The sequence below is a fragment of the Halichoerus grypus genome, chromosome 5, assembly GCF_964656455.1.
Source record: "Halichoerus grypus chromosome 5, mHalGry1.hap1.1, whole genome shotgun sequence".
NCBI classification, from domain to species: domain Eukaryota; kingdom Metazoa; phylum Chordata; class Mammalia; order Carnivora; family Phocidae; genus Halichoerus; species Halichoerus grypus.
The window spans coordinates 156,782,039-156,796,346 of NC_135716.1; positions in this window are offsets into that span (position 1 = coordinate 156,782,039).

A 14,308-nucleotide genomic window follows, 5' to 3' on the forward strand; every position below is an offset into this window, starting at 1 on the left:
CTTACCAGGCTGCATTACCCTCATCCCAAGCAATAACCTTGAAATTGCAATTTTCAGTACCAGTTCTAATTCTTCTAGTACACATTAAAAATGGATACATAGACAATTCATCAAGCTATACATTTATAATTTGTATACTTTCCTATATGTAGGATACACTTTAATTCAACAGTTAAAAAGATAAATATGTAACAATTAAAATTGTGTTTCAAAATCACAGTCACCCCTGGCTCTGAGCTTCTGCTTCCAGTGAATTCATTCAGCTTATAAGTCATCTTGCCACTCCACTTAAATAATCCAGAATTTTGCTGGAGTCCTTCTTTCTTTTCAGGGAACAACCTTCACTAACACATGAGAGTAAACAGAAGTTATTCTTTCTTCTCTGATCTTCTCTGGAACAATCTCCAGAGTTGTTGTTTTTTTGTTTTTTTTAAGATTTTATTTATTTATTTGACAGAGAGAGAGACACAGCGAGAGAGGGAACACAAGCAGGGGGAGTGGGAGAGGGAGAAGCAGGCTTCCCGCCAAGCCGGGAGCCTAATGCGGGGCTTGATCCCAGGACCCTGGTATCATGACCTGAGCCGAAGGCAGACGCTTAATGACTGAGCCACCCAGGTGCCCCAATCTCCAGAGTTATGTTTGCAGCTACTGGTTTCACTAGAGGTGGGTCCTCACAGCTAATGCCCCTTCTCCATCCTTGGAAACAATGGGACAGAACAAAGCCATCTTCATCTTGCTTTCCTTAAGCCCCCACAAAGTGAATAAACCAGACACTATAGTTTTGTGACACTTTTTATGGAAGAATCAGGGAAATTCAGAACTCAATTTGTAATTAACTTGAACTGTCTTAAAGAGAAAGTACTTGACAACATGGGACTTCTCAAGGACTGTGGTCACAACTCCCATCCCACAGGTACCCTTTGCTTTGAGGCTCTAAGTCTGCAATTCCCTCCCCTGGGAAAACAAGATACCTTCACAAAAAAAGGGTCTCATCCCCTGGCCTTTCTGCCTTCCCAGTCTTTGTCTTGTGGTCTTACGTCTAAATAACGGGAACAGATGCAATGCATGTATTTGGCTACACTCCCTCACAAGATCCCATCATAACACAGAGAAAGGGATTTGAAACCAAAGCCATAAACTCACAGGGACAAACTGAATGAAGAAGAGAAAAACAACAATAAATTTCGGAAACTAGAAAATGGATGGATGAATGATGACAGACTTATGAGTTCTGAAAAGGCTGGATCTGAGGCAAGCGGTGGAGAAGGCCAAGAAGCAATCCAATTTAACAGTGTGGAATCCCAAAAAGCAAAGCAATGGGTTGCCTGGGGTAACCTCTGAACATGGGGAGTGAAAGTGATCTAAAAAAAGAATACTGATTGCAAATCTATTGCAGAAGCAGTTAGATTTCCAGCACCCCTACACTATCTAGTCAAGTGACTATCCTTTTACTTCTCTGCAGGAGCCTGAAAGAGTAGTCTCAGGAGAGGATAAAACAAAAGGGTCTCTGACCTGAAGGACACCAGGCACATTTGAGGCAATGAAAGAGGAAATGGGGCAAGGATAAATGAAAATGTACACATTGAACTTGAGACTCCCAACCTTCTTTCCAGAATGTTTCCACCCAAGTCTATATTCCCTGGGCAACAAATTAGAAAAAAAAGAAAAGTCTCCAGTGATTCCAATCGGCCTATGAGAAAACAATCTAAGTGTATTGACATTGGGGGTTCCCCAAGGATATGGCCCAGGCAGACCACCACCCAGTTCATGATGGGCAGCTCTGGTCTCATGGCACCTAGATCTCATGATCTGGGATTCAATCTGCACCAGGGCCAGGTGGGGAAATATTTACTTGCCAAAGAGGACATAGCTTCAAAAACCATAGTTGCTTCCTTGGTGGTTCTTTAATTGGGGCTGTAAGAGTCTCCATAAGATATCCTGATCTGCTACTGATGTAAGGGATCATAAGGGCTGAGGGCAGAGCTGCCCGTAGCCTGAACTAGAAGAAACCCCTCTTATTCTGGGCTCTACTTGAAGTAGGCTGCTTTTCAGGTCAGTCCAATAATTGGCTGGGCCAACACACCCATCTACAATATATGTGCTTAACAAATCCAAAGAGACTCACCAAGTACTGCACTTCTCTTTTAATACAGAGGGTAGAGAGTTCAGGACTTTAAAGGAATTATCCCAACATGCTAAAATAATTCAGTAATGTGGCTGGATTCCCTATAGATTGGATTATGGTACAGATTGTCTTTTACTTCCTGCTTAAAACAACAAGAATCACTTACAATCTTTCATAGTTTCCATGAATCAAGAATTTAGACAGGGCACAGTGCAGACAGTTTGCCTTTGCTCTATGACATTGGGAGCCTAACTGAAAAACTCAAAGGCAAAAAGTTGGAGTCTGAAGGTTTATTCATTACCAAATATGGTGGCTGAGTTTGAAGAGCAAGAATCCTGAGGTGGACGGGGAATGGTAAGCCATATTTCCCTTTCATAACCTAGCCTCGGAGGTCACACTGGGTCATATCTGCTGCATTCTATTGGTCAAGGTAGTTATAAAGGTCTACTCATTCAAGGGGAGAGAAAATGACCTCACCTTTCAATGGAAGAATGCTAATGTCACCTTATAAGATGAACATGTGTGATGGGATATGCATTGGGGAGCCATCTCTGGAAAATATAATCTATCATAGTGATGCAGTCAAAGCCTCTATAGACTAATTTGGCATAGATCTAAGAGCTGGCCTATTCTCCAGATGGGATGGTAAACTCATACTGCTGTTCTATCGGGTGTCACCAAATTGCTTCTGATATTTTTTCAAAAATATACAATAGGGATAGATGCTCCCTCCCAAATTATCATGGTAATAGTTGTCTATCAGGTGTCATGCACTATCCTGATTTGATTCAATAAGGAAATGACTTCCGGAATAGCAGCTGCAATAGGTATCACTCAGTTTGGAGCTGTTAGTATGATTAAGTTAACGATAATCTACTGTCATTCTCCCAAACCCATCCATCTGCTGCACCAGCTAGACTGACAAGTTAAATGGACATGTGATGGAAATCAGCACTGCTGCATCTGTTATGTCTCTCTGGTAACACTAATCCCTACAATTCCCCCAGAGATGTAGTACTGTTACTGATTCATTAGTTTGGCAGAGAAGAGCTCTAGGAGCTTCCTCTTCTCCATTCATTTCTTTTTTTTTTTAATTTTATTTTATTATGTTATGTTAATCACCATACAATACATCATTAGTTTTTGATGTGGTGATCCACGATTCATTGTTTTCGTATAACACCCAGTGCTCCATGCAGTATGTGCCCTCCTTAATACCCATCACCAGGCTAACCCATCCCCCCACCCCCCTCCCCTCTAAAACCCTCAGTTTGTTTCTCAGAGTCCATAGTCTCTCATGGTTCATTTCTTCCCCCAATTTCCCCCCCTTCATTTTCCCCTTCCTTCTCCTAATGTCCTCCATGCTATTCCTTATGTTCCACAAACCATATGATAATTGACTTTCTCTGCTTGACGTATTTCACTTAGCATAATCTCCTCCAGTCCCATCCATGTTGATGTAAAAGTTGGGTATTCATCCTTTCTGATGGCTGAATAATATTCCATTGTATATATGGACCACATCTTCTTTATCCATTCATCTGTTGAAGGGCATCTCGGCTCTTTCCACAGTTTGGCTATTGCGGACATTGCTGCTATGAACATTGGGGTGCATACAGCCCTTCTTTTCACTACATCTGTGTCTTTGGGGTAAATACCCAGGAGTGCAATTGCTGGGTCATAGGGTAGCTCTATTTTTAAATTTTTGAGGAACCTCCACACTGTTTTCCAAAGTGGCTGTACCAACTTGCATTCCCACCAACAGTGTAAGAGGGTTCCCCTTTCTCCACAACCTCTCCAACATTTGTTGTTTCTTTCCCTGTCCATTTTTGCCATTCTAACTGGTGTAAGGTGGTATCTCAATGTGGTTTTGATTTGAATTTCCCTGATGGCTAATGATGATGAACATTTTTTCGTGTGTCTGTTAGCCATTTGTATGTCTTCTTCAGAGAAGTGTCTGTTCATGTCTTCTGCCCATTTTTTGACTTGATTATTTGTTTTTTGGGTGTTGAGTTTGAGAAGTTCTTTATAGATCTTGGACACCAGCCCTTCATCTGTAGTGTCATTTGCAAATATCTTCTCCCATTCTGTGGGTTGCCTCTTTGTTTTGTTGACTGTTTCCTTTGCTGTGCAGAAGCTTTTTGTCTGGATGAAGTCTCAAAAGTTCATTTTTGCTTTTGTTTCACTAGCTTTGGAGATGTGTCTTGAAAGAAGTTGCTGTGGCTGATGTCAAAGAGGTTATTGCCTATGTTCTCCTCTAGGATTTTGATGGATTCCTGTCTCACATTGAGGTCTTTCATCCATTTTGAGTTTATCTTTGTGTATGGTGTTAGAGAATGGTCGAGTTTCATTCTTTTGCATGTGGCTGTCCAATTTTCCCAGCACCATTTATTGAAGACTGTCTTTTTTCCATCGCATGTTTTTTCCTGCTTTGTCGAAGATTATTTGACCATAGAGTTGAGGGTCCATATCTGGGTTCTCTATTCTGTTCCATTGGTCTATATGTCTGTTTTTGTGCCAGTACCATGCTGTCTTGGTGATCATTGCTTTGTAATATAGCTTGAAATCGGGCAACGTGATGCCTCCAACTTTGTTTTTCTTTTTCAACATTTCCTTGGCAATTCGGGGTCTTTTCTGATTCCATACAAATTTTAGGATTGTTTGTTCCAGCACTTTGAAAAATGTCATTGGAATTTTGATCGGGATGGCATTGAAGGTATAGATTGCTCTGGGTAGCATAGACATTTTAACAATGTTTATTCTTCCGATCCATGAGCATGGAATATTTTTCCATCTTTTTGTGTCTTCTTCAATTTCTTTCATGAGTGTTCTGTAGTTCCTAGAGTATAGATCCTTTACCTCTTTGGTTAGGTTTATTCTGAGGTATCTTATGATTTTTGGTGCTATTGTAAATGGAATTGTTTCTCTAATTTCTCTTTCTACAGTTGCATTGTTAGTGTATAAGAAAGCAACTGATTTCTGTGCATTGATTTTGTATCCTGCCACATTACTGAATTGCTGTATGAGTTCTAGTAATTTGGGAGTGGAGTCTTTTGGATTTTCCACATAAAGTATCATGCCATCTGCAAAGAGAGAGAGTTTGACTTCTTCTTTGCCAATTTGAATACCTTTTATTTCTTTTTGTTGTCTGATTGCTGTTGCTAGGACTTCTAGTACTATGTTGAACAATAGTGGCGAGAGTGGGCATCCTTGATGTGTTCCTGATCTTAAGGGAAAGGCTCTCAGCTTTTCCCCATTGAGGATGATATTCACTGTGGGTTTTTCATAGATGGATTTTATGAACTTGAGGAATGTTCCCTCTATCCCTATACTCTGAAGAGTTTTAATCAGGAAAGGATGCTGTATTTTGTCAAATGCTTTTTCTGCATCAACTGAGAGGACCATATGGTTCTTCTCTCTCCTCTTATTAATGTGTTCTATCATATTGCTTGATTTGCAAATGTTGAACCACTCTTGCATCCTGGGGATAAATCCCACTTGGTCATGGTGGATGATCTTTTTAATGTATTGTTGGATCCTATTAGCTAGGATTCTGTTGAGGATTTTGGAGTCCATATTCATCAGGGATATCAGTCTGAAATTCTCCTTTTTGATGGGGTCTTTGCCTGGTTTGGGGATTAAGGTAATGCTGGCCTCATAGAATGAGTGTGGAAGCTTTCCTTCTGTTTCTATTTTTTGAAACAGCTTCAAGAGAATAGGTATTATTTCTTCTTTGAATGTTTGGCAGAATTCCCCAGGGAATCCATCAGGCCCTGGACTCTTGTTTTTTGGGAGGTTTTTGATCACTGCTTCAATCTTGTTACTGGTTATTGGCCTATTCAGGTTGTCAATTTCTTCCTGTTTCAATCAGTTTATAGGTTCCCAGGAAGGCATCCATTTCATCCAGATTGCTCAGTTTATTGGCATATAGTTGTTGATAATAATTTCTAATAATTGTTTCTATTTCCTTGGTGTTAGTTGTGATCTCTCCCCTTTCATTCATAATTTTATTAATTTGGGTCCTTTCTCTTTTCTTTTGGATAAGTCTGGCCAGTGGTTTATCGATCTTATTAATTCTTTCAAAGAACCAGCTTCTAGTTTCGTTGATCTGATCTACTGTGCTTCTGGTTTCTAATTCATTGATCTCTGCTCTAATCTTAATTATTTCTCTTCTAATGCATGCCTTAGGCATCGTTTGTTGCTTTTTCTCTAGTTCTTTAAGGTGTGGAGTTAGTTGGTGAATTCGGGATTTTTCTTTTTTTTTTTAAGATTTTATTTATTTATTTGACAGAGAGAGAGAGACAGCGAGAGAGGGAACACAAGAAGGGGGCGTGGGAGAGGGAGAAGCAGGCTTCTGTTTTTTTGAGTGAGGCTTGGATGGCTATGTATTTCCCCCTTAGGACCGCCTTTGCAGTATCCCATAGGTTTTGGACCGATGTGTTTTCATTCTCATTGGTTTCCATAAATTGTTTAAGTTCTTCTTTGATTTCCTGTTGACCCAAACATTCTTGAGCAGAGTAGTCTTTAGCTTCCAAGTGTTTGAATTTCTGCCAAATTTTTTCTTTGATTGAGTTCCAGTTTTAAAGCATTATGGTCTGAGAATATGCAGGGAATAATCTCAGTCTTTTGGTATCAGTTGAGACCTGATTTGTGACCCAGTATGTGGTCTATTCCAGTGAAAGTTCCATGTGCGCTCGAGAAGAATGAGTATTCTGTTGTTTTAGGGTGGAATGTTCTGTATATGTCGATGAGATTCATCTGGTCCAGTGTGTCATTCAAAGCTCTTGTTTCTTTGTTGATTTTCTGCTTAGATGATCTGTCTATTGCTGAGAGTGGAGTATTGAGGTCTTCTACAATTAACGTATTTTTATCAATATGACTCTTTATTTTGGTTAACAGTTGGCTTATGTATATGGCTGCTCCCATGTTGGGGGCATAGATACTTACAATTGTTAGATCTTCTTGTTGGATAGACCCTTTAAGAATGATATAGTGTCCTTCTGTGTCTCTAACTAGTCTTTAGCTTAAAATCTAATTTGTCTGATATAAGAATTGCTACCCCAGCTTTCTTTTGAGGTCCGTTGGCATGGAAGATGGATCTCCAGCCCTTCACTTTCAGTCTGGATGTATCTTTAGGTTCAAAATGAGTCTCTTATAGACAGCATATGGATGGGTCCTGTCTTTTTATCCAGTCTGCAATCCTGTGCCGTTTTATGGAAGCATTTAGGCCATTCATATTGAGAGTGATTATTGAAAGATATGAATTTATTGTCATCATGTTGCCTGTGAAGACCTTGTTTTTATAGATTGTCCCTGTAAATTTCTATTGTATATCACTCTTGGGGTCTTTCTCCTTTTATAGAACCCCCCTTAATATTTCTTGCAGGGCCAGCTTAGTGGTCACATATTCTTTCAGCTTCTGCCGGTCTTGGAAGCTCTGCATCTCTCCATCCATTCTAAATGACAGCCTTGCTGGAAAAAGTATTCTTGGCTGCATGTTCTTCTCATTTAGTACCCTGAATATGTCTTGCCAGGCCTTTCTGGCTTGCCAGGTCTCTGTGGATAGGTCTGACGTTATTCTGATGTTCCTCCCTCTGTACGTAAGGAATCTCTTCCCCCTAACTGCCCTTAAGATGGTTTCCTTGGTTCTAAGATTTGCGAGTTTTACTATTACATGCTGGGGTGTTGGCCTGTTTTCCTTGATCTTGGGAGGGGTCCTCTCTGCCTCTAGGGCATGAATGTTTGTTTCATTCACCAGATTAGGGAAGTTCTCAGCTATGATTTGCTCAAATATATCTTCTAGTCCTCTCTCTCTCTCCACCCCTCTGGGATTCCAATAATTCTGACATTGGAATGTTTCATAGTGTCACTTATTTCTCAGATTCTATTTTCATGGATTCTGAGTTGTTTTTCCCTGGCCTCCTCTTTTCCCTTTTTATCTATTAAATTGTCTTCCAGGTCACTAATTCATTCTTCTGCCTCACTTACCCTAGCTGTTAGATTATCTAGATTAGATTAGATCTCATTAATAGCATTTTTAAATTCTGCCAATTCAGCTTTCATTTCTGCCCTTAGAGACTCTATGTTGCCATTACTCGATTTCTCCATTCTAGCTATTGTCTTCACAATTGCTAGCCTGAATTCCATCTCCAACATCTTGGTTATATCTGAATCCATTTATAAATCTGTGGCATAAATCATAATCTCTGAGTCTTTCCTATTTTGGGGGTTCCTCCTCCTAGTCATTCTGTTGAGGGGTGGTTGAGGGAATGTATAGAGTCCAAATTATTGTCACAATCCAAGCAAGATGCACCTGTTTTCTAGGGACCTTAGGGTTGCTGGCCTCTTGTTTTCCCAGCCTGTCTTCTGGGGGAGGTGCCTGCCGCGCTGTTACTCAGGCAATCCTGTTTGGGCAGAGTTGCCCTGCCTCCTGTGGTGGGGGATGGGCTCAGTGGAAACCGGTTTTTGGGGGGCTTTTGTTCTCTGGCGGCTTTCCCTGGTGGCTTTCTGCGTCTCTTCTAAGAGTCAGAGCAGAAGAGACCGTTTACAACCCTCTGCCTCAGAGCAGAGAGATCGCAGACTGTTCTTCAGTGAACTCTCCAGCCACAGTCTCTCCGTTTCTGTCTGTGCTGCTATAAACAGGGTCCTGGGTTGTGCACCCCTCCGCAGAGCTCCCAGTCCTCGCCTCCAGGTCGGGGCACGTCTCTGCCCTTTGTGCTTCTAAAACCGCCAGCCACCCCCAGTTCACACAGGCGACCTCGCCACTCGAGAGGCTATCACTCACCGGTGGTGCAGGATCCCCTTGGCCAGGCTCCCTCCCGCTGCCGTTTATCCTCTGATATCTGCCCACAGAATCACGGCACCCCGCTTCGAACCTCGAAACCCACCACCCGCGATATTCTGTTTGTAGAGATCCAGATCTATCTTTTTACATCTGATTTCGTGGGTGTTCAGCTGGTAGATATCCAGCTCAATTCTGGGGACCAGTTGGAATAGGGTCCCCTACTCCTCCGTCATCTTTTTTCCAACCTCTCTCCATTCCTTTTTTTTTTTTTAAGGTTTAATTTATTTATTTTGACAGAGACACAGCGAGAGAGGGAACACAAGCAGGGGGAGTGGGAGAGGGAGAAGCAGACTGACATTAAATCTAAAATCTGTATTAGGTGCATCCATATTAATAAATACCACCATCTTTCTCTTCTTGATTGAACACCCTCACTATTTTCGTATGAATGCATTTTCTTTTTGCCAGTGACTGTATAAGCCCCTTCCTCTGTATTATTTGCTGCCTGGTGTGATATGATGTACCCAAAATAAATTATGAGATATTCCTGCCAACATATTTAACCTGAATCTAATTGGACCTCTAGACCTAATTTTCAGTTTCCAGGTAGATCAAAAATGTAGAACTTTCTACCAATTGGCTTGAGCCCTTCAAAAAGTTGATGGCATGGGGAAAAAAGATGGCACTGTTCCAAACTAAAAGAAATCAAATAGACATAGTAATCAAATGCAATGCACAAACCTAGATTAGATCTTGTTTTTTTTTTTAAAGCAACAAAAGACATTCTTGGGATAAGTGGCAAAAATTGAAAATGGACTGAATTTTAGGTGATATGGAATTATTTACAATGGTATGAAAATGGTGGTTATATAGACTGTATCATTCTTAGGAGGGGCATGCTCAAATATTTAGGGATGAAGCATCAGTATGCCTACAGCATACTTTCAAATGATATAGTGAAAAATGTGTTCAACCTGAAGTTTGTGAGATTCCTCTATGTGGTTGTATAGAACTGTAGTGGTTGTATAGAACTGTAGTTTGATCATTTCCATTGCTGTTTAGTATTCTGTTTATGACTATACCACAGTTTATTCATTTTTCTGTTGATGGACATTTGGACATTTGGGCACTTGTATCCGTTAGTACTCCCACCAGTTGTGTAGGAGAGTTCACCAGTTGTGTAGGAGAGTTGCTCCACATTCTTGTCAACATTTGGATTATCTTTTTCCATTTTAGCCATTCTGGTAGGTATTTAGTAATGTCTCACTGTGGTTTTATTTGTATTTCCCTAATTACTAATGAGATTGGGCATCTCTTCATATATTTGTTAGTCATTTGGGTCTCCCCCTGAAGTGGCCAGTCAGGCCTCCATTGCCTAGTTTTTACTAGGTTGGCTCTCTTTCTTATTTTGCAGGAGTTCTTCATATATTCTGGATACAAGCCCTTTATCATGTGTTTCAAATATATTCTCTAATTCTGTGGCAAGCCTTTCCACCGTCTTAATGGAATCTTTTGATAAACAGTTCTTATTTTTAATCTAGCCAACTTTATAAATCTCTTCATGATTAGTGCTTTTTAACTCCTGTTTCAGTGTTTTTCCTTCTGCCATGAATAAGATATTCTCTATTACCTTTTAGGAGCTTTACCATTTTAATTTCACATTCAGATGTGCAATCCACCTAGAACTAATTTTCGTTATGGTCTGAGGAAGAGGGTCAACTTGCACTTTCTTTCTATCTGTATATCTAATGTTCCAGCCTCCTTTATTTGGATGACTTTTCTTTCACTGCTCTGAATTGCCACTTCCATAAATCAATGTGTATCAGGCTGTTTCTGGGTTTTGTATTCTATTCTGTTGGTCTGTGTCTATTTTGTACCAGTTCCACCCTGTCTTACACTACTTTCATAACAAATCTTAAAATCTGGTAGTGTAATCTCCCCAAATGTTTGTTCTTTTTCCAAAATCATCATTCTATTTTAGGTCCTTTGCATTTCCATATAAATTTTAGAATCAGACTGTCAGTTCCTACAAAAAAAAGCCCAGTGGAGATTTGTTTTATGCACTGGTGGTAGATTGGCTCTTTCTCCTTGAAGTTCTATAAATTTTTGCTTTATTTTGAAGTTTTAAAAATGCATACTGGTTTAGAATTATATTTTCCTTGTGAATTGAACCTTTAATTATTACACAGAAATCCTGTTTCTAATAATGCTGTCTTAAAGTCTATTTTGTCAACATATTGATCCCTGCTTACTTTTGATTATTTGCCTGCTTTCTTTTTCCATTCTTTTATTTTAAACATTTTCTGTCCTTATACTTCAGGCAAGACTCAAAGAGACTTTCACTAAAGGAACTTCAAAGGATATACTTCAGTTGAAGGAAAATGGTCTTAGAAGAAAGGTCTAGGATGCCAGAAAATGGATTTTAATTATCCAATCTGACAACCTCAATATCTTAAATACTCCATTTATTGTATTTTTATTTTTATTTGTTCCACTTTTCTGTGCTTACTTTGTAAATAAGATTTTATTTATTTATTTGAGAGAGAATGAGAGAGTGGGGAGAGGGGCAGGGGGGGAGAAGGAGAGGGAAAGAATCTCAAGCAGACTCCATGCTGAGCACAGAGCCAACCTGGGGCTCAATCTCACGACTCTGAGATCAGGACCTGATTTGAAACCAAGGGTCGGATGCTTAACCGACTGAGCCACTCAGGTACCCCTCTATGCTTCTTTTTTATTCTTACTTTGCCTGAAGCTTGCATTTTCTTATTTCTTATTCCAAGGTTCCCTCTTCTTTGGTTTGTGATTTACACACTCTATTTCTATTCTTAAGAGTAACTCTTAAAACCTGCCGTGTATATTTAACTGAATAGAGCCTGTTTCTCTACTTTTTCAACTCCTACAATTCACTCTTTAACCCACCATTCTCTGGCTTCTGGTCCCACCATTCCACTAAAACCGCTTCTGCAGAAGTTTCCAAATGCTGAATTCAATGGTCCTTTTATCAATCTGTATCTCAATGGATTTCCCTGCTAATTTGATATTTGTGATCATCCCTCCTTCTTGATATTCTAGTCCCCAGGGATCCTTGACATTGCACTTTCTTGGGAGTTTTTTGCTTTGCTTTGCTTTCCTTACTTCTCTGACTCCTCCTCCTCATTCCCACACCACCTCGTCTCCTTCTTGGGCCTTTCCTCCTTAACCCTGATTAGAAATGAGTATTTCCCCCAAGATACTGTGTCCAGCCCACTGCTCTTAATTTAAAAATCCATCCTATATGATCCCCTCCACCCCCACGGCATCAATTACCAGCCTCCATGGGGCTGACTCTCAAGTTCATTTCTCCATCTTAGCTTCTTCCTTGAACAAACCTGAGATTCAAATCCATTTCTAGCTGGTCAACCAGACCTGGATATATCACAGGCATTGCAAATTCAACATGCTTAAAACCAAATTTCTAATTTTCTATATCTCCCCTCTGAAAGGGAAAAGCCAGCTTCTCCTCCTGTAAATTCTCTCTCACACACGCTAGAAACATGGGAGATTTGATTCCTTCCTCTCCCTCCATCCCACATCTCATCTCCATTCTACTTCCTAAAATATTTTTTCTGGTTGTTTTTCCCAAATAGTATTCTATAGTTATTAGGTATTCCAGAAAAAAAAAAAATTGATTTCATGGAAAAATAAGTCTTGGTAAATGCTAGAAAAGCCATGAAAAAAGGGTCTTTACTAATGAGAATGAGAAGACAAGCCACAGTCTGGGAGAAACTATATGCAAAAAAACAAAAACAAACAAAAAAACACCTCTGAAAAAGGACTGTTATCCAAAATACAGAAATAACTCTTAAAACTCAACACTAAGAAAACAACCTGATTTTTAAAATAAGCAAAGACCTGAACAGACACCTCACTAAGGAAGGTATATAGATGCCAAGTAAGCATCTGAAAATATGTTCAACATCAGGTTACTAGGGGATTGCAAGTTAAAACAATGACATACCACTATGCACTTATTAGAATGGCCAAAATAAAAAATACTGACAATGCCAAATGCTGATGAGGACGCAGAGCAACGGGAACTCTCATTCATTGCTGATGGGAATGCAACATAGTTCAGCCACTTTGGAAGAGTTTGGCAGTTTCTTACAAAAGATATCATACTCTTAATATATGATTCAGTGATCATACTCCATACTATTTACCCAAATGACTGGGAAAGTACTCCATACTATTTACCCAAATAAAAACCTGCACTTGGATGTTTACAGCAACTTTACAATTTTCAAAACTTGGAAGCAACCAAGATGTCTGTCAGTAATTGATAAACCATGGTATATCCAGACAATGAAATACTATTCAGTGCTACAAAAAAATGAGCTCTCAAGCCATGAAGAGATATGGAAGAATCTTAAATGCATATTTCTAAGTGAAAGAAGTCAATCTGAAAAGGCTACATGTTCCATGACTCCAACTGTATGACATTCTGAAAAAGGCAAAACTATGGAGACAGTAAAACAAAAACAAAACCGTGTGTGTGTGTGTGTGTGTGTGTGTGTGTGTGTGTGTATCTCAGTGGGTGCCAGGGGCTAGAGAAGAGGGAGGGATGAATAGGCAGAGCACAGAGGATTTGTACCACTGTGGCATGGGATGCCAATAGTGAAGGAGGTTGTGGGAATGGGGAATAGGGGGCATATGGGAACTCCATACTTTCCACTCAATTTTGCTGTGAACCTAAAACTGCATTCAATAAAGTCTATTAATTTTTTAAATTATTTTTCATATCATTACTATGTGGATAATATATTCTAGATGCACAAGAGGTGACAGAACATGCAGTCTTTCCCAAACTTATTTCAGCGTTTTTGTGGAACACCTTTTAGCATCTCACATGCCTCATAAGCTGCTTATGAGCTGCTGCTTTGAGCCACTCCATTCTCCCCTACCCCCACCTACCATGGCCCTAGTTCAGTTTTTGCCTTCTGTCTGCTCCCCTAGGTCTGGTCTTGTTCCCTCAAACACATTGTTCTCCACAATGCAAGGGTGACCTGCCTAAAACTCAACTCTGACAATGTCACTCCACCATTCATAACACTAAGGCCAAACTCCCTCCTAGGGTATATAGGAAGCACCCATGATCTGGCTTGGCCACACCTCAGTCTCCTCTCTCCCCATACCAACTCACATCAGACCTTACAAACATTGCACTGCTTGTGCTTCCCCAAATGAGTTGTGTTCTTGCAGATGTCATCTTTGTTCCCAGGGTACTATCTGTCTGGAATACTCTTCTCCCCACTCCCATCCAACCTGCTGGTTAACTCCTACCTCTCCTTTAGGACTCAGCTCAACGCCCTTATCCTTAGAGAGTTTCCCCTGATTGGGCTAGGAGCCCCTTAGCTCCCATA